Source organism: Panthera onca, chromosome B1, assembly GCF_046562875.1.
Source record: "Panthera onca isolate mPanOnc1 chromosome B1, mPanOnc1 haplotype 2, whole genome shotgun sequence".
In the NCBI taxonomy this organism is placed as follows: domain Eukaryota; kingdom Metazoa; phylum Chordata; class Mammalia; order Carnivora; family Felidae; genus Panthera; species Panthera onca.
This window is the reverse complement of record NC_138342.1, coordinates 160616565-160639964: the sequence shown is the minus strand read 5'-3', so window position 1 is coordinate 160639964 and position 23400 is coordinate 160616565. Positions and strand designations below refer to the sequence as shown.

The window sequence follows — 23400 nt, the reverse complement described above, 5'->3', positions numbered from 1 at the left end:
TCTCTCTGGCAGCAGCGGCTGCGCGGCGACCCCCCATCATCCTTCCACCGCCCCTGGCCACCCCGTCTCCCGCAGCCTTCCTCATCTCAGCTTCACGCCCGGCCTGGCCGGCCGCGGCCCTCCTCGGTGCCGGCAGCCATGGCAGAGGCGTCCGGCGCGAGGAAAATCTAGCCCGGGGATTTCATGCGGCCTAGCTCGGTTCCGTCTCCTCCCCCCGCAGCCCCGGCGGCTGCCCGCACCCCAGCCCCACTCCGGGCCTCCGTGTCTCTCCTGTGATCGTACTGACACGGCCGGGGGGTTAGAATGGAACAAACTGAAGGTAAAGTTAATGCGTCTGTGTGTGTATGTGTGTGTGCTGGAAGGAAGGGCTGAGGAGGGAACGACGAGGAGGGAGCGACGTAGGGATGGGACCCGGGGAGAGAGAGAGAGAGAGAGACCCTAACAAGGATGGGAGGACAAGCTGGTGGCCAGAAAGGGTTGGAGGGGAGCTCAGTAGGAAGAGCAGAGGGCCAGGTGGGGGGTGTGGAGATTGGGAGGTGGGGCAGAGGAGGTAGGATTGGGATGAGCGATGGAGTGGCGCTGAGGTGGGAATTGGGAGTAAAGGTGGGATGGGGGCGGGGATAAAGATGGAACGGGGGAGGGGCAGGGAACGAGAAGAAGAGTTAGGTTTGGAGATTAGAGACCTGGGTGAACTGAACTAGGTTTGGGGGTGCAGTGTGGAAACTTGAAGAGTCTGGGGGAAGGGGATAGAATTGTATGGAGAAATGGGGCATCAAGAGAGGAAACGAGGGGATGGAAGTAAAGGAAAAGGTGGATTAGGAAAAGGGATATAAATTGTTGAGACAGGATGCATAGGGAGATAGGACATAGACTCAGGAAACTGGAAGACTTAGAATTGGCGTAGGGAGGGAAATGCACTGAATGTTGAGAAGGATGAGAACTATCGACCAAGCATCACAGAGTGGGAGGAAAAGAAGGGGAAGGGGGTTGTTAAAGGAAGGGAAAGCCTTTTGTTCCTATATTTCTGTGTATTCTGGGCCTTTTCTTTCAAGGCTAGAGAATGTAGAAGAAGCTAGTGGTTCTAGTGTTGTGATTGTGAAATGAGGAGGTGTGGGGTTTTACTGTTTTGAGGGAGGAGGAAATGTGTTAGTGTTATGGTGTCAAGACAGCAGAGACATGGCCATAATTTGATGGTTTTGCTGAGGGAGTGAAGACTATTCGGATTTAAAGGGGGTAGGGGCAGCCATGTTTGCTGCCAGGCACTGCAGTGTAAATAAATTCCTTCTCTCCGACAGCAGTATGAATGTGGAAGGGGCCAGTTCAGATTGTCAACCCCCTTTCTTTCTATTCATGAACTCTTCCCATACATCTTGTGGTAATTTAAAATTATTCATAACCACCAAAGGAGGTAGTGATGTTTTCCATCTTGTGTGTTTTGCTGCTCCCCCCACCCCCTTTCCCTCTTCCTTCTGGTTGCAAACAAGGCATGCTAATGAACTGCAGTGTAAAATTAACCCTTTTTATAAAGTTGGAACTGTATGTTTACTGGGTGAAGGAATCATTGCTATCGTATTTCAAATGTGATCATAAAAAGTCTTAAATGTTGAAAATTCATTTGTTTTAGAAGCTTCGGAAGCAGTCAACATGTTTTCTGAAATTCTTTAAGTAAACAAGGAAATTGCATTGGTTATTTTTCTTGGGCTTGTGTTCTTGGCAAAGCACTGTGTGGGGGTGAGAAGGGGTAGAAAGATCTGCTTGTGGTAGGTTATGTTCTTGCTGTATTTTGAATGTTGGAAAATTAGAAGTAGGTGTATTTTACAATGATGTTACCGACAGTTCATGCTCTTAGGTGACGGGTGTGTTAAGAAGTGTTTTTCTTTTAATACGCTCTCTCTCCTCCATCCCTTCTCTTTGCTTCATGGGTACAGGTCAGTACAGTCTCCAGATGTCAGCTCAGCACAGTGTAATGATCTATGAAGTAGGCATGCAGTTCTTAGAGCCTCAGTGAAGTGCCGGATTTTTGGGGTTTTTTTGTTTTTTGGTGAGAACTTCAGGTTACTCTCAGGAAAGCTACAATAACGCTTTAATGTATTAAAATGTAACTGCTTGTGTAATTTGAAATGGTTACTGTTCTAAAGGTTTTAAATCCTGACAAACTTACAGTAGATACATTGTTAAGTGGAGCCTATTTTATTTTCCTATTGAAAAGGATTAAATGTGTGTGTGTGACCTTTTATTTTTGTTTTATAGTTGTAATTGGGGTAATTCAAACTTTAATCCATCATATTGATTTTGAAACTATTCTCTAATACCAGGAAGGTGTGTTAAAATTGTAATATGATGGACTCAAACCAGTTGTACCGCATATTGATTTAATCTATCTTAATGCAATATCCTTTCAGTTGTTATATAGAAGTTTAGGAGGTGTTCTTGGTGTGTTGAAAAAATTAAATTGAATATTGTTAGAGTAATACTTTATGAGAGTACTTTTAGTTAAAGGCCAGATTCAAAACTTGGTGTATTTTGACTTGATGATATTCAGCCTGAATTTTTAATGTTTGTTTATTTATTTATTTTTGAGAGAGAGAGAGAGACAGACAGACAGACAGACAGTGCAAGCAAGGGAGGGAACAGAGAGAGGGAGACACAGAATCCGAAGGAGGCTCCAGACTCTGAGCTGTCAGCACAGAGCCTGATGTGGGGCTCTCGTTAACCACCGGATCATGACCTGAGCTGAAGTTGGCCGCTTAACTGACTCAGCCACCCAGGCGCCCCTAAGCCCAAATTTTAAAAAATTCTGTGAGGAAAAGTTTCACTCAAAAAAAAACTATTCAATATGCTTTTTTGGAATTAATTTTTATGGAGATCTCATTTTTATATCTTCCACTCAGTTGACATGTTATTTGTAATTAACTGGTAAAATTGTGTGCATGAACTATCACTGCCATAAATTTAGGAAAATGAGAAATTCTTGTATATTGAAAGAAGAAAAAAACTCATGTTGGAAGCTTGAATTACTTTTTTAAAAAAGTGTATTCCTATGTATTCAGCATTTTGTCAAAAGCAGGGTCCCCTGACTAGCTGTATTGAGTATTCTGGCTCTTTGGATAGGTATCCACATAATGAAGAAGGCTATTCTAGTTAGATAATAATTAATTAAAACCCAGACTTTGCTGTGATTACCGTGTCTGTCAGCCCACCTGCTACCTGTGATAGCTTTTTTTTTTTTTTTTTTTAATCTTACTAAATATGCTCTTTCCTATACTAATCAGATTGATTCAGTTTTGGGTAAAGGAAATTGGTTGCCTTTGAGATGGTCCTCCTTGAGTGAATTGTCAAATCTGATTCTAAAGACACTCAGTTTCTGAAGTTTATGATATTTATAATAATTATAACAAAGCTGCTAATAGTTGTCTTCTTACAGTATGTTATGCTAAGTGCCTTACACGTATAATTTCCTTTTATCCTACCAACAGTTGCATGAGGTTGGTACTATCGACTCCTTTTTAGAGATGGAGAAATTGAGGTTAAGTATCTTAACAGCATACAGATGGTAACTAGCAAAGCCAGTGTTTGAATCCAGGTCTTTTCTAATTATATAACCTGGATCGGCAGGTCTTTTAGTTTCTTTTAAAAAATTTATAAAGATAAAAAAAAACTATAAAGATAATACATGTTCATTATGTAAATTTTTTTCAAATCTTATAAAAGGCTAAGAGGTAAAAAAAAAAAAAAAAGTTAGCACCCCATTTCCCCCAATAACCATTTTGAAGTTTCTTCTGAAAATATCTATAGATATTTTCTATATATTCTATTTCTTCTAGAAAATATCTGTACATACATATCTGTCTTAAAATACATTCAAAATGGGTCATACTGTCTGCATTTGCTATTGTGGTGTTTGGGGTTTTTGTTTGTTTTTGTTTTTTGCTCTTGTGTTTTAATAGGCTACCTGGGACATCCTTTTAAATTAGCACATATTTGATCTACAAGTGTTTTTAATTAAAAAATTTTTTTTTAAATTTTTTGAGAGAGAGGGAGACAGAGCATGAATAGGGAGGGGCAGAGAGAGAGGGAGACAGAATCCTAAGCAGACTCCAGGCTCTGAGCTGTCAGCACAGAGCCCAGTGCCAGGCTCGAACTCACAAACTCTGAGACCATGACCCAAGCTGAAGTTAGACGCATACCTGACTGAGCCACCCAGGCACTCCTACAACTTTTATTTTTTAAAGGGTCATGTAGTATTCTATTGTTTGGAATATTGATTAACAGGATGTTAACTATTTTTACTATTGTAAGTAGTATAGCAGGTTCTGAATTAAGTACCTAACAGCCAATTTAAATGGAAGAGATATAATCCAACTACTTTATTTTATAAGAGAGAAAACAGAGGCCTAAGGAAGTTAAGTTCCTTTGGTGACAGATCTGTACCTGGCTCTTTATACTACACCACATTACTTCATTTATTATGAAGGTATTTGAGCTCTCTGTAAAAGCTCAAGGTGAAGGGGAATATTCAAGGTTAGGCACGTTTAATATAATGAATGCAAAAGGATTAAGTTGCAGTGAGGCAAAGGATCTTGTTTCTTTTTTTCATACTTTGTTCACTATGCTGTACATATAGTATATGCACAAAGCATTCTTACATGCATAAATGAACCCTAAGGATCTTAGAGTTTGTGTTTTGGGTAACAAAATGGTTTTGGCAGAATTTTTCCTGTTTTAGTAAAATTATCAATGAAATAAAATAGCAGTGAAATGAAAAAAATAAGAGGTCCATCGTGGTCCTAGAAAGGAACTTGTAAAGAAAATGGAGTCACTAGTAAGTTTTTAAAAATGAGCTAAAATATAGCTCATTGAAAACAAGTTTTAAAAGATCTTAGCAGGCACCACTGATTACTTTATTTTTAATTATTTTTGTCAAGAAGAAAATAAGTTACCATGGATACTTATTCATTGGATTCTTTTGAAACAAAGTCAGTTTTAGACACTTAAAAATTAGAATTATCAAAGCCTTAAAAAGATTTAGAATTTGGTGTCTATAAAATTTGTTTCTTGATACAATGCTGTTTTTAGTTTTACTTTAAAAAAAAAAAAAGTAGAGTCTGTTATTTTTTGAAAGAGCAACTAAGATGATTTATTCCTTTGTTAATAAACAACATGTCCAGCATTTGAGTTTTTAAATGAATGATCACCTTTATTTCTGCAGGCTAATCTTTTTATAAATGTTAATAAAGGTAGATTTAAGAAATTGATTATACTACAACTACCCAACACGTTTTTAAAAAGCTTACAGAGGTTTAGTTTTGGTTTTTATTGTTGATTTTACTAAGTACCTAGTAAGTACTTTCAAACACTTCGTATTATGTTGTGCGTGCACAGTGTAGCATAAAATAAAGGTAAAGGCATATTTAAAATTTTGTGAATTTAGAGAATGTTCAGTTCTTACTACATGGATATGTGTTATTACTCCTAAAATATATCTGCCTATCGATGAGATTTTGAATTTGCAAAGCTCCTTGAAAAATATTCTTGACTTATTTTTAAATTTATTAAGATGTGGATCTGTAATTCTTTTTTTACTAGGTTCCTTTTTTCATGTAGATTTAGAGATACATTGAAGAGAAAGTGAAGGGAAAATGAAAACATTTTGTATCCTTTACATTTTAACTGTATAAATGTATGAATTTATTATCTAATAGTACCTTGCACTTATGCCATCTTCTAAGATGTTTGATTGAATTCCTACATGATAACTGGACTTGTTTTTAAAATGTGAAGTTGGAAAGCATAAAAATTATTTAACCCAAATTTAAAGATGGGAAAATTGAGGTTTCAGGAAATCCTTAGGCCAAGTAGATTGGCATGTTAGGTAGAATAAGGTTTTCAGAGTTCTGTCTGATTACTTAAAATTTTTTTTTAGGGATGCCTGGCTGGCTCAGTCAGTAGAGCATGCGACTCTCCCTCTTGGGGTCGTGAGTTCCAAAACCCCACATTGAGTGTGGAGCTTACTTAAAAAAGACACTTTAAAAAAAATATGTGTGTTTCTTGACTTTTTCTTCATAGCCTGCATTATCCTTACTTTAATAGATAAACATTAAATAACAGTAAAGCATTTTTCTACCATGGAACATGCTTTTTGAATTTTGTATGATGTATATACATACATCTTGAAGTACATAGATGGATATTTTAAATATAAGTAATGTATGTATTCCTGGGGTTTTGTGAGTCAAACAAAACTTGGTTTATCAAGTTGATTTGAGATGAAGAAGTCTTGTATGGAGGCTTGCCTTTAACTAGTGGCATTTTGGCTGTAGCCAAGACAGTATTGTGTCTGTTGAGTCTTGTGTAACTAGTATCTCTTAGCTATAGAGTCTTAAGAAAACTGTACATTTAAACACATACACATAAAACACCTTAAGAAAGAAACAATTTTAAACTTTTAAGTTGTGAAATATGACATATAAAGAAAAAAGCACAAAACCTAAATGTACAGGGCACCTGGGTGGCTCAGTTGGTTGAGCGTCTGACTCCTGGTTTTGGCTCAGGTCATGATCTCACACGGTTCGTGTTTGAGCCGCACATCTGGCTTTGTGCTGACAGTGCAGAACCTGCTTGGGATTCTCTCTCTCTCTCTGTGTCCCTCCCACTCTCTTTCTCTCAAAATAAATAAACAAACTTGAAAAAAAAAGATTAAAAAAAACCCCTAAATGTACAGTACAAACAAATAATTAGAAAGTAAACATTATGTAGTGACCACTCAGGTAATAAACCCTTTAAGGAAAACTACAGAGACTGCTTCATTGGTTTAGTTGGTATTGCCTTGATGGTAGTTGGACTTTCAGGATAACAGTATGCTGAAAGTAATCTGAAAAATTAATAATGAGGGGTCAGGAAATGTAAAAACTGAATCACCAGTTACTGTTATTATCAAAAGGGTTATCTAGGCAATTAAAAACAAGTTTCCTACCAGTGTAGTCATTTAGTGATTTGAAATCTTAGTGCTATATTAATGAATGTGAAACAAAAAATGACACTAAATTCTATAAGAATCATGCCATTTTACACAAAGTGTTTTTTTTCAGAGTTCATCTCTTACAGTTTTTTGTAGAATTTAATGACTACTGATTTTTAGATTAATATGCAAACTCTAACAATGATTTTTGCTTAGAAAATATCAAATTTGAGCTATTAATAATATCCTAAGTTAAGTATCTTATTTTATAAAAACTGCTTTGACTCTCTTGCTTTCACATTAATGTAACTATTCAAGAAGTATTAACCTGAGAAGTAATCAGTAGTGACATTCTATTTTGACACTTCATCCTTGATACCTTTTGATTCTTATCTTTTCTGTATTTGGTCTAGGTGAATCAAATTTTTTTGAAACTGAAGAAACTTACTTGAGGGTGCTTCTTTGTCTTAGCAGACTGTTTTCTTATATGTTTGGAAGTGTTAAATGTTGATTTTCGAGGATTTTGATAACAGAGAAAATTGAATTTTTTTCCTTTCTGACTACCTGTTACATACAGTATACTTGCATAAAATTCTGCAATGTGGACTTTGGAAAAGACATTTTTGGAACACATTTTTGGAACATATCTACGTACATAAAGTAAAACCTTTATTTGGTTATTGTAATTTTGTTACTTTTTAAGCTTTCTTTAATGATTTCTGCAGAATCCAAATACGTTAGCACATAGTATTTCATATTTGGTTGTGATGAGAAACTTTTTGCTGTGCTTTACCATACCCTTGAATTCCTTCCTGTAATGCCGTAGAATGTTGTTCTTTTTTATTCTGGCTAATTTTCCCCTAGCAAAGATGATAAGTAATTATTTTAAATCTTGAAATGAACATACATGTTGAGTTTTCCTAGATGTGGAAGCAAATGTGATTTGATATAATAATGTTTTAAACCTAGATTAGGTAGTTTGGCTTTGTGTATGAAGTAGAGTTAATACGCTTTTGGCCAGCTCGTGGTTTCTGTGTTAACACCTGTAAAATTAAGCGTGGATCATTAGAATTTATTTTATTGGGGATAGAATTAGTTAAGGTTTTAAACTATGAGGTTAATGCATTAATTAAGGTATTGGACACATATACATACATGCACACACATAATACTTGTGAGAAATGCTGATGGCCCTGTTTTTATTTTTTAATGGAAAATTTGTACTTTTCAAAGTGGCTACTAGTTTAAAAATAACACTTATGTTTAACTTATGAAAGGATTTTTATTGTAGAGAAATTGAAGACTAGTCAGATATAGAGAAGATTAAGATCACTTGAAATTCTGCCAGTTGGAAGTAACTATTGACACTTTGTTCTATATCTTTCCAGTGTTTTCTCTTATGCATCTATGTATTTTTTAACAAACTGCAGTTGTACATTAATATTATTTTGGTAACATGGTTTATTATGAAATGAATTTTTTGAGAATGTGATTTTTTGAATTGACATTTAATTTCATTGTATGGGTATGCCATATCTGTTTACCATTCTTCTATTGATGGTATTTTAGGTAGTTTGCACTTTTGGGATATTATGATTTGATGAACATCCTTATACATTAAAAAACAAAAACCTTTATGACTGTGATTATTTCCTTACAACAGATTCCTAGAAATAGAATTACGTAACAGATATGAACATTTCAAAGGCTTTTAACACGTATTGCCAGTTTGTTCTCCAGAAGGGTTTTTTTAAATAACAGTTTTGTTGAGAAATAATTCACATACCATACAATTCACCCACTTAAAGTATACAATGCAGCATTTTTTAGTATATTTGTAGAATTGTGCAGTCATCACCACAATTAATTTTAGAGCATTTCCAGAAAATTTTGAGCTAGTTTAAACTCCCAGCAATATCAGAAAGGCTTTGTTAAATTTGTGGTTTTTAAAGTGTAGTGCAAATATATAATAACACAATCATTTATGTGATAACATATTTTTTCTTTGTGATCACCATTTATTTTTTTTAATTTTATTTCCAGCTTTTTTTTTTTTTTTTATATTTATTTTTGAGAAAGAACAGACGAGCAGAGGAGCAGCAGAGAGAGGGTGACAGAGGATCTGAAGCAGGCTTCATGCTTGCAGCGCAGAACCCAATGCAGGGCTCGAACTCGTGAGCCTTGAGATTGAGCTGGCTTAACAGACTGATCCACCCAGGCATCCCCAAATTTTAGTTCCACCTTTATTGAGATATAATTGACTGACACACACTTTATATCCATTTATGAGTGAGTTTAGAAAGTTACTGATGAAGATGCTCATATCCTATGTTCAGAAATCCTGACATACAGAGTTTAAGTTTATGAAACAAAGTATGTGGCAGATTTTTCAAAAATTATAAAATCATTCTCCAGTCAAGATGCCTTTATTGAGAGAGTGTTGTATATGGTTTAAAATATGTTTCTTTTCGTTCAAATTTTATTTAGAAACATTTTATTTTAGAAAATGGCTATAGAAAGTGTGCTATACCTGTATAATTAACTATAGCAAACTTGTCACCCTAAAGAAAGTATGGTTTTCTTTTTATTAAGAGAGGTTTGCTTTGCTTAAGTGACCTTCACCCTGAAAGTTGTTCTGTCATTCTGTTTGCTTTAAGCCAGTTAACAAAACATCTTTTTTTTTTTTTTCCCCCAACTCCATGGGCCTGTGGAGTATAGGGCAAGAGTCCCACCTTAACAACTAAGGCTCAGTGTTGTCATCCCTGGAGATGAAAATATCTACTTTTTGGAGTTATAGTGATCCAAATTAGAACTGCTAGAGTGTACCTGGAACCGGACCAGGCATATAGCTGATAATTAATGACTTAAAAAAAATTTTTTTAACATTTTTATTTATTTTTGAGAGAGAGAGAGAGAGAGAGAGAGAGAGTGTGTGAAGTGGGGGAGGGGCAGAGAAAGAGGGAGACACAGAATCTGAAGCAGGCTCCAGGCTCTGGGCTGTCAGCACAGAGCTTGAGGTGGACCGCAAGATCATGACCTGAGCCGAAGTCAGACGCTCAACTGACGAGCCACCCAGGTGCCCCCCAAAATTATTTTAATGTTTATTTAGAGAGAGAGACAGAACATGAGCAGGGAGGGACAAAGAGAGGGGGACACACAGAATCCAAAGCAGGCTCCAGGCTCCAAATTGTCAGCACAGAGCCCCATGCAGGGCTTGAACCCATGAACCTCGAGATCATGACCTGAGCCAAAGTCAGAGAGTTAACAGACTGAGCCACCCAGGTGCCCCGATGACTTTTTTTTAATATAAGAAAAATAATATTTGCAAAATGAACTAGACTTTAGTCCCATGTTTAATAGATGAAGAAATGAATTCATCTGGCCTAAACTCAGTTTCAAAGAAGTTAAAAGTGAATGTTAACTAATACTTGAATAGAATCTTTGCATGGGTTATGTGAGTGTTTCCCAGTTATAAGAATTCATGCTGGTACAAGTACGAACATGAAGTTAACTTTCCAGTCCAAATTTACTTCCACTGTTGTTATTACAACAGCATGGTGGCTATAGCTTCACCAATGCTTAGTGTTCTGATTCAGCAAATAGCTGATAGTGTAAAATTTGAGTATATGGTATGAAGTGTCTTATGTTCTTTTTTTTTTTTTAATTTTTTTTTAACGTTTATTTATCTTTGAGACTGAGACAGAGCATGAACAGGGGAGGGGCAGAGAGAGAGGGAAACACAGAATCTGAAACAGGCTCCAGGCTCTGAGCTGTCAGCACAGAGCCTGACGCGGGGCTTGAACTCACGGACCGTGAGATCATGACCTGAGCGAAGTCGGACGCTTAACCGACCAAGCCACCCAGGCGCCCCTGTTCTAACTTTTATTGCTTATTTTGAAATGGAATGTTGAATACAATTGATCCTAAAATACTAAAGTGATAAACCTGATGAACCAAAAACCAAAAACTGGTCTTTATAGGAAAGATAAACTTAGTAAATTACTATTTTAGATATTATAATAAGTTACTTAGTATTTTAAAAACCACATATCAGTTCTGTGATGCATTCTCTTTTTGTCTTGCTGTGGTGAATGGAGAATACAAGGTAAAGTCAAATTTGAACATTTACAAAATTTTGAGAACCAATCTCAAATCATTTTACTATAACTTAAAAGTTTGTTGGTGAAAGAGGTAGGAAAATATGTGGATGAACTTGTTAGTTTACTAGATTTCATAGTGCATGGAGCAAGATGACTGATTGGAGTTACTTATTTTGTAGTAATTTTCAGTATGAGTCAATACCCTTGATGGAAGTGATTGGAAAATAATCTAAATTTTCTTCAAGTGTTAATACCGTGTCTGCTGTGCCGGGTGGGGTCAAGAACAAAGTGAAGACCATCGAGGTTAAAGCAAGTAGATAAGGGAAATATGGTATATTGCTAGTAAGTTTTATATTGGTATAGGCAATTCAATAGTACTGAGGTTTAGTCAGGAAAAAATAAGAACTACAAAGCATCCTAAACTATTGTATAACAATGAAATCATAGTCAATGAAATTTGTATAATTGTATTCAATGGCACACTTACTAGTCCATTGAAATACAATATAGGGTGGGGTTTTTTTGTTTTGTTTGTATTTCATTAGTTAATTGTGTTTTATTTCATGCAGGTCACTTCCTAATACAGGATATTAAAATATCCTTGACCCTTATCCACACATTTTTTGTGGAAAATTCTTAAGTGAAAATTTCAGAAAATATTTGTGGCAGTAACACTGTAGTTAAACAGATTGTGGGGTAATACAGTTACACTTTTAAAAATAGTGTTGCTCTTTTATTAGTAGTATAGACTCAGAAAAATTAAAAATTAGAAGAAAATGTGCCACTTCTGTAATGCATCTTTATTATTTACTTAGAGAATTTGGTAGAAAGAAATATGGTAGAAAGAAATATGGGTCTGATTTTACCCCCTAAAATTTTATTTATGTAAATAGATATTGGTTGTCAATTTCATATAATTGTTTGCTCTTTCAAATAATGAACATCTTTATGTAATGTTAATGTTAGGTAAGACCTTAAAGTTAATTTTTTTAAACCACGTATATTTCTGTCAGCATGAAAATCCAAACTGTACACCTATTTATTGATAACTAGGAGGAGTCACAGCCCATTTTCCATTGTTTGGGGTCTTTTCAGGTTATCTGGATCATCTCATTTTTAACCTCTGCTATTAGATATACACAAAAGCCTAATTCTGTATCCCTCAGAATTCATACAGCTAAAAGAGGTAGAATCAGAGTTAAAATTCAAGTCTCATTACGAAAGATGGATGTCAGAGTACGTTTTTGCTTATCCCAGACTTATCTCAGTCTGTCTTATTCTAGAATATAGATCTGATTACTAAACCTCTTATGTGACTTCTTTCTGGCTTCACAGTACTACTCACCCATTCCTTTAAAAAGTTTATGACTGGGGCGCCTGGGTGGCTTAGTCAGTTGAACATCTGACTCTTGATTTTGGCTCAGGTCATGATCTCACAGTTTGTGAATTAGAGCCCCACATCGGGATCTGCCCTGACAGTGCAGAGCCTGCTTGGGATTCTCTCTCTCCCTCTCTGCCCCTTTCCTGCTCACTCGCTCTCTTTCTCTCAAAATAAGTAAATATTAAAAAAAAAGTAAAAAGTTTATGATTAACCTTATTTTTATAAGCTTCTTTGGAATATTTTTGTTTAGTTCAAATATGAAAAATAATTTTTTTTTGAAAAATAATTTATATCAGCACTGTCCAATAGAATTTTCTGTGATGGGGGCGCCTGGGTGGCTCAGTCAGTTGAGTGTCTGACTTCGGCTCAGGTCATGATCTCACAGTCTGTGAGTTCGAGCCCCGCGTCGGGCTCTGTGCTGACAGCTCAGAGCCTGGAGCCTGTTTCAGATTCTGTGTCTCCCTCTCTCTGTGACCCTCCCCCGTTCATGCTCTGTCTCTCTCTGTCTCAAAAATAAATAAAAACGTTTAAAAAAAAAATTAAAAAAAAAAAAAAAGAATTTTCTGTGATGATGAAATGCTTTATAGCTGTGTTGTCTAACATGGCAGCCACTAGCCACATATGGATATTGAACAATTAGAATGTGGCTAATGTACTTGATAAATTTTATTTAATTTTAATTTGTTTAAAATTAAATAGCCACATGTGGCTAGCACCGATTGAGACATTTTTTAAAAATATTTTTTAAAAAACTTTTTAAAAGTATATTTATTGTGAGAGAGAGGGAGAGAGAGAGAGTCCCAAGCAGGCTCTGCACTGTTAGCACAGAGCCCATTTTGGGGCTTGAACTCCGGAGACATGAGATCATGACCTGAGCTGAAACCAGGACTTGGATGCTTAGCCAACTGAGCCACCCAGGTGCCCCAGGTTTAGATATTCTTAATAAAGGAAAGAATTAAGTAGAGGTGGACATATTTTTCACATTATTTGCTCTTGCAGTCTATTTGTGTGTTTTTGTGGGGTCGGGTTTTAAAATCTCATTTTTCCAAAATACTCAGTGTCTTAGTGAATAAATCTAGTCATAGAAAACAACTTAGTAATAGCTATTTGAAAGCTATCGTGTTTTTAAAAATTCTTTTAATTGATTCAATTAAGTGACTATAGACTGCCAACCAACAGAATAATTTTATTTCTGTAGTATTCTGGAATAGTTATGGTTAAATAAGATTTCAAACTTAAACTTTTCATGTTACATGGAACATTTGATTAAATTATTATTAAATTTTTTTGCTATTGCCATATCTCAGAAGTCTCTGAAACAAAGAGAAATTGAAATAAAAGATATGCCTAATGATCACCTCTTCACTTTGTCTTCTTTAAATCTTTCTATATAACTAATTCCTGGTTTTGATTGTTAAGCCTTTTTTTTTTTTTTTTTTTTTTAAATCAGGCTAGCCCCTCAGTCATTGTATCCTATTACCCTGTTTTATAGTAGTTTATCACTATCTGAAATTTTCTGCTTTTAGCTCCATGAGACTAGAATCTTATTTCCTTTGATTTCCCAGAGTTAGAACAAGATCTGCTGTATAGTTGGTGTTCAGTAATGAACCATTTCACAAACAAAACAAAACAAAACAAAGGATTCTGTGAAGAATAAGATAAATATTTGGAATAACATGCCAGTTGGAGTCTGGGAATAGGCAAGGTGAGACTCAGCTTTTGATTATCTTAGTGATGCTGGTGTAGGTAATTTAAGGTAATTATTTTTTTTTTAAGTTTATGTATTTTGAGAGACAGCAAGTGGGGAAGGGGCTCAGAGACAGGGAGAGAGACTTCTCTTAAGTCTCCACACTGATACAGTGCAGAGCCTGATGTGGGGCTCCAACTCAACGAACCATGACATCATGACCTTAAACTGACACTTCACCAACTGAGCCAGCCAGGTGCCCCTAAAGTGATTAATTTAGAATGATTTTGTATAGAAATGTTTCTCTGTGAACTTTTATTTTATTTATTTATTTTTAAAATTTGTTAACGTTACTATTGAGAAACAGACAGAGCACGAGTGGGGGAAGGGCAGATAGAAGGGGAGACACAGAATCCAAAGCAGGATCCAGGCTCCGAGCTGTCGGCATAGAGCCCGATGTGGGGCTCAAACTCACGAACTGTGAGATCATGACCTGAGCCAAAGTCGGACGCTTAACTGACTGAGCCACCCCGGCGCCCCTGTGAACTCTTATTTTAAAAACAAGCTTTTGTCAGGGCCCCTGGGTGGCTTAGTTGGTTAAGTGCCCAACTCTTGATTTTGGCTCAGGTTGTGATCTCATGTGCTGATGCTGCGGAGCCTGCTTGGGATTCTGTCTCCCTCTCTCTTTGCCCCTCCCCTGCTCACTCTCTATCTCTAAATAAATAAATAAACAAGTATATAAATAAAAACATTAAAAAAATTTTAAAACAAGCTTTTGTCTAGGCATACATACATGTACTAAATAAATCTCATCCACATAAAAACATCATAGAGTTGACAAAATGGAAGGAAAAAGTGAGAAAATATTTACACGGTCAGTTTTTGAGTATTCAGCCTCATTTCATAACTTCTTAGAGATGAAGGGGTTTATTCAGAGTCATTTATATACCATTGGCTGAAATGGTAGGAGAACTACCTGCTCCTGATTTTCCAGTATGTTTTGACTTATGATCTATGAATGAACATCACTGGGTAGCAGACATAGGCACTTTAACTGATACAAGCAGTATTTGGCTAATACTGATTTGAGTTATCTCCAAGTTGTTGGAAATCAAATATTCTTTTACAGTAAATTAGGTGATTTAATTTCTAATTTTAAAATGTCAACAAGGTAAGTGTGGAAAGGATTTTATTTTTACTATTTATTTCTATACGTACTCTTAAATAGCTAAACAGTGTTTTAAGATGTGAATGAAAGCCTTTTTATTTAGGTAACTTATTATTTTACCTTTACAAAATACATTTCCACTTAGAGGTTATTCATCAGAGGTTATTCATCACTACATATTGGCTTAATGTAGTATTTTTGGATGCGAGGCTTTTCTTTTTTAACTTGTTCATTTATGTTTAACAGAATTTTAAAATATGGTTCTTACCAGAGTGCTATCTTTATTAGTGCAGATTTTCTCCACCTCCCTCTACATATTTTTGTGAAAATCGGTCACAAAATCCAGTGTGGCCCAGTGATTTTAGTTGCCAGAAATTGAAGATCTTAAAAACAGTAAGTATTTTCGTAATAAAACGACCTATAACATTGTGTCCTGTCTGGGAATGGCTTTACTGCCATTTCATTATTTGTATCACATCTATGACTAGAATGAAAGTAAACTCTAGAGCATAGAAAGCAGCAGTGACTGTGCCAACAAAATGGGAAGAAGTATTTCCTTTCTTCTGCATGTATAAAAGGTGGCAGCCACACCCTACCAGCAATTTAAATCTAATGGCTTTTTCTGGCTGTCCAGGGACAAATTGTAGGTCACATTACTATATTTGTATCCATACACAGGAATATTTGTGTTGTAATAGGGTAAGACTTTTTAAAGTGATATTTCTGTTTCAGATTCTCCAAATCTTAGGTTAATGGATCTATGGTAATTCCCCTCCTCCCTGTTTGTGCTTTATAGGGATGTTAGTGGAACTAAGGACAACAAAGTGAGTGGAAATGCTTTCAGAGAAGACTCTATTAGTTTCCTGTTGCCTCTCTAACAAATGATGTCACACCTAGATGCCAAACGAAATTTAAAACAACAAATTTACTATCGCATACTTCTGGATGTCAGAAGTCCAACATGGGTCTCTCAGGGCTAAAATCAAGACATCAGTAAGGTTGTATTCCTCTGGAGTCTCTAGGGGAAGAATCTGTTTTCTTGCCTTTTTCCAGCTTACAGAGGCTGCCTGCATTCGTTGGCTTCTGGTCCCCTTCTCTACTTTCAAAACCAGAAGTGTAGTGTCTTCCAGCCTCTTCTCCCTCCCCTTTTCACTTATAAGGATCCTTGTCATTACGTTCGCCCCAGCTAGATAATCCAGTATGCTCTCTCCATTGGTAAGATCCTAAATCACGTGTGCAAAGTCCCTTTTACCACATAAGGTAACATTCACAGGTTCTAGGGGTTAGGATGTGGGCATGTGGGGGGGGGGCATTATTATATCACAGCCTCTGTGCAAGTTGAAGATACTGATTTTGTTAATTATAGTAACAAGGGATGTTTTCTGAAGCAGTAAGCATTGCCTTTCTGAATTAATACAGACATGGCAGAAAGTGGTTTAATGGTCAGTGAGTATAGCATGTGGTAAAGAGTGCAGGTCATGAAGTAAGATTGCCTGGGTTTGACTCCCAGCTCTATCACTTATTATATGTGGGACCTTGGACAAGACACCTAAGCTGTTTTTCAGTTTCCTCATCTGTGAAATGGAGATGCTAACATTCACTTTAGTTTTTCTGAGGGTTAAATGTTGTAATTCTTGCCAAGCACTTGGGACATCACATCAAAAGTGCTCAGTAAATGATCCTGTTTTACTTAAAGCATCTTTAAAGTATTTTTCATTTGAAATTTCAAGAAATCCTTATATAGATTAAAATCTGGGTGTATTCTGAGATGAATTTTTTTTTGTTAAACATTTTGAATACTCAGAAACATTTCATATTTGGGAAAACATCTGTGCATACTAGTCATTAAAAACTAGGGTACAAACTGAATAAATGAGTATTTCCTTGATTAATAATTAGTGAATTGTATTTTTTCTTTTGTAAAACGTATTGAAACTTTTATACTCATTTTAGAAAATACAGAAAAGCAAAAGATAAAGCAAAAAAGAACAGAATGTATCCATAATTCCATTCAGAGATAGTAAACATTTACATTTTAGTGAACATCATTTTAGGGTAGTAGTTTTCAACCCTGGGGTGATTTTGCATCCAAGGGGACATTTGGCAAAGTCTGGAGACAAATATTTTTTGATTCTTAGTACTGGCAGATGGTTCTACTGTCATCTAGTGGGCAGAGGCCAGGAGGCTATCACGCATCTTACAATGCACATGACAGTCCTCCACAATAAATTACCTGGCCCAGAATGTTAGTAGTGCTAAGGTTGAGAAATCTTGTTTCACAGTGTGAACTCATTGATAAATGTATTGCCTTCTTAGTCTAGTTCTCAGTCATATATTTGAATTTTGGATCACTTCTTAGTCAGTGAGTTACAGAAAGCCTAGATACTAAAGACCAAATTTGATTTGGTAACTCATATTTGGCTCTTGAGAAATGTTAATAATTTTAGAGATTAGTATAACACAGCAGTTTGATGAAGTTTCCAAAGAAGGTTTACACATTAAAATTACCTGCATAATTTTAGATTATGAAGTTGAAATCCTGTTACAGCAAACACTAATGCTGTGATTTTGGGCTGTACTTTTGACTATATTTTGATAGTTAAAATGTATTTTCTTCTGTCTTCATTACTTGGTTGGAAATGAGTATTTAGTAAAACAACTGTTATAATTTTCTTTGTTTTTTTCTGTCATCTCTGCACTTGATCTTAGCCAAAAGGCCGAGATGCGATTTTTCTGTCATCTCTGTATTTCATTTAGCAGTCTTTCTCATTTACTTACTGCACTAAGGGATAAGCATACAACAATTAACAAAATGTAAAAAAAAGTACCTAGTACTTCTTCTAGAATTGAAGTACAGTTGACCATTGAACAACATGGTTTGAACTGTGCAGGCCAACTTGTAAACAGATTTTTTTGATAAATCTAGTTCTGCAAATGTATTTTCTCTCCTTTTGGTTTTCTTTTTTAAAAAATTTTTTTAACGTTTTTTATTTATTTTTGACACAGAGAGAGACAGAGCATGAACGGGGGAGGGTCAGAGAGAGGGAGACACAGAATCTGAAACAGGCTCCAGGCTCTGAGCTGTCAGCACAGAGCCCGATGCAGGGCTCGAACTCACAGACCGTGAGATCATGACCTGAGCCGAAGTTGGCCGCTTAACCCACTTGAGCCATCCAGGCGCCCCTCTCCTTTTGGTTTTCTTAACATTTTCTTTTCTCTAGCTTATTTTATTGTAAGAATACTGTATGTAATATGTATAACATACAAAATGTATGTTTATGTTGTGGTAAGGTCAACAGCTGTTAGTAATTAAGTTTTTGGTGAGTCAAAAGTTATATGCACATTTTGGACTGCACTGGGTGTCAGCACCCCTAACTACCATGTTGTTCGAGGGTCAACATGGTTTGGTTTTGTTGGTTGGTTGCTTTTTCCATGATGAAAGATGGTACTGCTATCCTTTGCCTTGGAAATTAAAGATAAACATGAATTTCAGATATCTGAACACATTTGGCAGTTCTCAGAATGTTGAAGTTACTCAAAGACACCTCAAATATAGCTGGGCATTCTAATGTAAACTGATTTTGTTTTAATACAGGCTTTGTGTTAGTCTGTACATGATTTAAAAAAAAAAAAAGGAAAGTCATTTTATTAGAGTTCTAGATTCTTCTTATGTATTATGCTCAGTGGTGATAATGTTATGATAGTTTCTCTTAATATCATTAGTAGTGACTGCAGTTTTTATACACTGAAACAAAAAACAGATTCATTTCATTATATACCTACTGCTTTGAAAAATATCCCTAATATGTTAATAGTTTATATACACCTGTAGAATTATTAGATTCATGGTAGTGAGTTTCATATTAAATACGGTTGTGTAAATATTTAGTTTCCTGGGGAAAAAAATCTCTTGTCAGTCAGTGACTCTTGTGTGATGTGTTTATATACTGTATTTCTAGCACTTAATAAAATGTCTTCTATTCTGATCTGATGAAAAGATTACTTGATAAAATATAGTAAGATTACAAAGTAACTTTTGAAAACATTTAAAAATAATTGGGGCAAATTTTGTTTTGTTGTGTTTTCCTCTTAGTGACCTGATAACCTGCTGCTAGTTTGGTTTTATGTGGACATATAATCAGAGTGCAGGTACTTTCTAGCCTAATTCATGACCTTTCTTAAGAAGGAAAAAGCAAATTTGTACAGTCAGTTCTAAATGCATGCTCCTAACAAACAGCCTGTGGTATTTCACTAATACTAGTTAGTGGTTATAGCTCATATTAAAATATTTACAGGGACACCTGGGTGGCTCAGTTGTTTAAGCATCTGACTTCAGCTCACGACATGATCTCATGGTTTGTAGGTTCGAGCCCCGCGTCGGGCTCTGTGCTGACAGCTCAGAGCCTGGAGCTTGCTTCAGATTTTGTGCCTCCCTCTCTCTGCCCCACACCTCTCAAAAATAAATAAACATTAAAAAAACTTTTTAATAAAATATTTACATTGTCAAGCCAATTCTGTGGTCCTTTACTGTGATACTCCCTTCTGTTTACAGTTGATTTCTTTATTGATAATGAGTCAGGCACTGTAGTTAGCCTGGAGATTCAGAGATGAAGTAGGCCACTGTCCTTAATATAGACTTCCAGTCTTTCCATATTGTCTGGCATCTGAGTTGTTTTTATTTCCCTAAATTATGGAGTTTCATTACATGCTTATAATTTAGTTTTGTAACATATCAAGAAAGATTCTTCTAATAATCTAGATATTTGGAAGCTATGCTATTAAGAGGCCAAGTAAGTTTTATTTTTTTTAAGTAAGCTCTACACCCAACGTGGAACTCAAACTCATAACCCTGAGATCAAGAGTTGTGTGCTCCACCAGCTGAGACAGGCACCCAAGAAGCCAAGAAAGTTCTTAGCTGAAACCCTTTTAGATAATGGTTAATGTAGGTATTGCAAAGGCACTCCCCTCCCTTTCCACAGGTTAGGACTTTTTTCCCGTAAGTCTGGAAATGTCTGAAGTCCCTAGATCCTCTCCCACATCCCACAGCTTCTTAACCCTGGGCATTTTCTTTTGCCATCCAGGCATTTGTCCCTTTCTGTTATCAGTGACTCTGTCTTGCTCATCTTTTATCTCTAGTACTCAAGACTAAACATAATACGAGTACTTGATGTGAAATGAATAAGTGAATCTTACCGGGAGCAATTTCTGAGCCTATTCTCCAGCACTTGCCCTTTATTGCTTTTCTCTCTTCAGTAATAATGTAACTGTACAATCGCAGGAGCCATGTCTGAATTTTCATCCCTGTAACTTTAGTGCTGAGCCCAGTGTCTGGTAAACAGTAGATGCTCAATAAATATTTCTTTTATTAGAGAAGTCTGTATAGGTTGGAGTGGGGACAATCTGGCTGCAGCTTTTGTTCTCCTTCCCATTGCAGTAGCACCAGAATGGGAAGGAAGGAGGAGCTGGTATGAACCTTGGCCCCAAATCGCCTCAGCCCACAGAGGGTAGTTAACAGACAGCAGCTGGTATCCAGAATCAATATGATAAAATGTTGTTTTACCATTATTTCTTTCACAAATGTTTTCATTTCATTTCATTTCATTTCATTTCATTTCATCATGTTCACACACACACACACACACACACACACACACACACACACTTCCTGTAGGTTAAAATAGCCCTTTACAGTGTATTAAGTGCTAAAGTGTATTAAGTAAAGTATAGGTAGGGATGCTATGCCAGCAGAAGAGGGTACTTGGCCTGGCTTCAAAGTGTGTGTGATGTGTGAGAGGTGATCTGGAAAAGCTTCTTGGAGTATTTTAACACATCTGAATAGAATCTTCAAGCATGAGTAGATGACAGAGAAGATGCTAGAATGATGGAGAGCAAGGTGGGAAAGCTGCAGCAGCAGGAGAGGAGGCTGGACAAGTAGGCAAATCAAGAAGGGTCTTCTGCTGTTTGGATTTTATCCTAAGGCATGGAGAGTCATGAGAGGTTATTAAATTTGAGGGTTTTTTTTGTTTGTTTGTTTTTCTTTTTAAATACTGTCAGTGCTATAGAGAACAGATTGGAGGTGAACGACTTGGGAAGCAGGAAGAACAATTTGGAAGTTGATACTCTAATCCAGATGAAAAATGATAAGGCAGAGCCAGTGAACATAGCAAGAATTGGGTAGATTTGGAAGAAAGTTTGAGGGTGGAATCCAGCTTTCTTTTATGCATTACGTTTATCTTCTCCCAGTTGGGGGGCTTATCTTTTCACTTATGTTGTATCTTTGACATACAGTTTGTTAAAATTAAGATTGTTGATTTTATTAATCACTTAAACTCTTTGTGTATTTTAAGAAATCCTTCCACCTTGAGTTTGTAAAGATCTCCTGTTTTATGTTTTTGTTTATTCTTAAAAGTTTGTAAGTTTTACTTTCTATATTTGGTCTTTAATCCACCTGGACTTGGTATCCTGTATGGTAAGGATCTAATTTTTTTTCTACATGGAGAAGCAGTTTTCCATACCATTCTTATTTATTTTGAGAGAGAGAGAGAGAGAGAGAGAGAGAGAGAGAGAATATGAATGGGGTAAGAACAGAGAAAGAGGGAGAGAGAGAATCCCAAGCAGGCTCTGCACTGTCAGCACAGAGCCTGATACGGGGCTCAATCTCACAACCCTGAAATCATGATGTGAGCCAAAATCAAGAGTTGGACACTTAACCGACTGAGCCACCCAGGTGCCCCTATCTGTACCATTCTTTAAATCTTCTGTTCTTTCCTTACTAACCTGCAGTGCTGTTTCTGTGATAAGCCAAATTCCCATATAGGCTTGGATGTGTGTCCAGGATCTTACTGTTTCATTGTTAATTACCCAACTTAATAAATGTAAATCTTTTTATTTTAAGCACATTTAAGGTGTACAAACTACTCATCCTTTGAATGGATATCGTAGACTTTATTGTTGAGAAGCATACGCAGATCCTTTCTTGATTTCTTTTAGAGCATATTTTTTCAAGATATCATTCACATGCCATACAATTTTCCCTTTTCAAGTATACAGTTCTGTGGTTTTTAGTATATCCAGAAAGTTGTGCAACCCCACCACTAATTCCAGAACATTTTCATCACCTCAAAAAGAGATCCCGTACCCATTAGCAGTCAGCCTCCATTTCTCCCTTCTCCCAGTCCCTGGCAACCACTAATCTTTTGTCACTATGAATTTGCCTATTCTGGATATTTCATACAAATGGAATCATACAATATGCAGCCTTTCATGACAGCATTCTTATTTAAATTGAGTAAAATTGATAGATTAGCAGGGTATTCTCTAGGAATAATACTATCTAAGAAAATAGAACAAAAATACTGTACCTTAGTAGGGAGAAAGAAGAAAAAATCTTACCAGGATTTATTTGTTTTGTTTTTATTATTTAGGCATCAAATTCATATTTTATTTCTCCATTATTGAAGAACGTGGTTTATCTTTTGCTTAGTTGGTAATGAGTAAATGTCATGTAGCAAATTCTACAAGAATTTTGTTCTTCTGTTGATACATCTTGAGTTTATTAGATATAGATGGAGTGAGACTACTTTGATTTGAATGTTGTCTGTAATTGTATAAAAATGACACAATTTGCCTTATATCTTGGTGGATAAGTAAGATCACATGAAAATATAAAGGGGATACATTCTCTCTTGAATTGCCTATTTTTTAACACAAGCAGATTTTCCAGTTTAACCCAGAAATTAGTCAGCAGCTTAGAGTTCTTTTTAAAAGGCTACCTCGGAAAGTACCTTTAAGTCAAGATACCCAGATAAGGTTTACTAACACAGAACATTTATTTAACATACTAAAATGTTGTAAGCTTTTTGTGTCATTTGGCGAATTGATGCTTTATTAGTATAATAACTGAAAAATAGTTCAGAAAAGAAGATCTTTCCCAAGTTATATCATTAAACTTTCAATGAGTTAGCCTCAACCAGAATGGTAGTAAATACCTTTAAATGCTTCAGAAGTTTGACCAGTTTTTTCAAACGTCATAATTTTGACATCTTCAAATCTTCGTTAAAAATATCTTAGGGAAACTAAAAATGTGTTAAGTACCTATAGAATTAG

At 35.9% G+C, this 23400-nt stretch overlaps 1 protein-coding gene across 8 annotated transcripts in view; it reads left to right on the top strand.

Annotated features, from left to right (window-relative positions):
• The first annotated feature begins 204 nt into the window (after positions 1-204).
• Positions 205-23400, top strand: part of NSD3 (nuclear receptor binding SET domain protein 3) — a 116466-nt gene continuing 93270 nt past the window's right edge. For 7 of the 8 annotated variants that reach the window (XM_081795604.1, XM_081795603.1, XM_060653565.3 and 4 more), the window contains exon 1: positions 205-319. The gene's annotated coding sequence lies outside the window, so the exon portion shown is untranslated. Of the gene's footprint in view, positions 320-15487; positions 15688-23400 lie in introns of those variants that run through there. The other variant, XM_060653561.3, reaches the window with a different exon arrangement.